Source organism: Archocentrus centrarchus, chromosome 2 (assembly GCF_007364275.1).
Source record: "Archocentrus centrarchus isolate MPI-CPG fArcCen1 chromosome 2, fArcCen1, whole genome shotgun sequence".
NCBI lineage: Eukaryota > Metazoa > Chordata > Actinopteri > Cichliformes > Cichlidae > Archocentrus > Archocentrus centrarchus.
The window spans coordinates 16,837,273-16,838,732 of NC_044347.1; the positions used below are offsets into that span (position 1 = coordinate 16,837,273).

The following is a 1,460-nucleotide window of genomic DNA, read 5'->3' on the forward strand; positions in this document are numbered from 1 at the left end:
CCTCTTCGGGCTGCGCCCGGCCAAGCACCACGGGCTAATGCCTGGCCACCAGACGCTCTCCCTCGAGCTCCCTCCCCAGGCCTGGCTCCAGGGTGGGGCCCCGGTAACCCTATCCCGGGCAGGGTAAACTGTTCCCTTGTTTTTTCACTCATAAGGGTCTCCATCATAGTCCCTGTCCCAAAGAAACCACACCCCAGCAGCCCCAATGACTTCAGGCCCATAGCACTCACCTCTGTGGTGATGAAGTGTTTTGAAAGACTCATATTATACTCTGCCTTGCCTACCTCAGTGTTAGATGATACAGCTTGAAATCATCTGTAGTTCAAGCACTGGCTGATTATGAAAATTGAAAGCTCCACTGAAATCATTGTGAGCAGAATACCAAAACATACCACTTCCAGCAAAGACCTGATCTTGTAGAAACGATCACGTGTCATGGGATCCGCTATAACTGCGACTCTTGTTTTGGCAGCCCAGTACGTTTTGATTCTTGGATATCCAAGGCATGCCATATACATGGAAATTCCTAAAAAGGTTTTGATCTCTTCTGATGTTGTGTTTAAACTAGACCCTGAATCCTGTACCATACGCTGATTGGTGAAGAAGGACAGGTCCTGAATTAGTTTTTGGTCAATGTACTGTTGGAAGTACAGCTACAGTGGTCCTCCTTAAGAAACATCAGGATGTAGAAGAGTGGCACGTATAATACTATGTGTACTACAGTGCACAAAAATGAATTACCGTGTCTCAGGAGGACATGCATTGGTGGTTCAGTGGTAGAATTCTCGCCTGCCACGCGGGAGGCCCGGGTTCGATTCCCGGCCAATGCATTCCTTATCTTTTTTTCTAGCCTGCACATTTAGATGTCTTCCAGCAGACTCCAGAGAAACTGTGAAACATTGAACACTCACACATCATCTCCTCGTTAGTATAGTGGTGAGTATCCCCGCCTGTCACGCGGGAGACCGGGGTTCGATTCCCCGACGGGGAGTGAAAGATTTCTTTTCACTTTAATTTTTGGATTATTTTGACCACTATTCAGCACTGGCCTGAGCCTGAGAAGGATTAAGGGTTTTCAAATAAGTTAGAAAAGATGGAAAAAATAAATATACTGCATTGGCCGGGAATCGAACCCGGGCCTCCCGCGTGGCAGGCGAGAATTCTACCACTGAACCACCAATGCTCACATAGCGCTACCACCCTCACCATCCAGAAGTGCAACAGGAGGGTACACAGTCAAAAGGGCAGGAAAATCATGTTTCACCTAATTCCACCCCATTTTTAATTCCTATCTACATCACAGAAGAACAGTTTGCGTTGAGACAGGATCATTATACTATCCCTGTCCTTGTTCTTTAAAAAAGGAAGGGCTGATGAGAAACACCATCTCCTCGTTAGTATAGTGGTGAGTATCCCCGCCTGTCACGCGGGAGACCGGGGTTCGATTCCCCGACGGGGAG

The 1,460-nt window shown here is 47.7% G+C and overlaps 4 non-coding genes across 4 annotated transcripts; 3 read left to right on the plus strand and 1 right to left on the minus strand.

Moving 5' to 3' along the window:
• Nucleotides 1-759: 759 nt before the first annotated feature.
• On the plus strand, nucleotides 760-830 carry trnag-gcc (transfer RNA glycine (anticodon GCC)). Its single transcript has one exon. It is a non-coding gene; the product is annotated as a tRNA-Gly (tRNA).
• An 89-nt stretch (nucleotides 831-919) lies between these two features.
• On the plus strand, nucleotides 920-991 carry trnad-guc (transfer RNA aspartic acid (anticodon GUC)). The gene has a single exon. It is a non-coding gene; the product is annotated as a tRNA-Asp (tRNA).
• Nucleotides 992-1,112: 121 nt separating this feature from the next.
• On the minus strand, nucleotides 1,113-1,183 carry trnag-gcc (transfer RNA glycine (anticodon GCC)). Its single transcript has one exon. It is a non-coding gene; the product is annotated as a tRNA-Gly (tRNA).
• A 205-nt stretch (nucleotides 1,184-1,388) lies between these two features.
• Nucleotides 1,389-1,460, plus strand: trnad-guc (transfer RNA aspartic acid (anticodon GUC)). Its single transcript has one exon. It is a non-coding gene; the product is annotated as a tRNA-Asp (tRNA).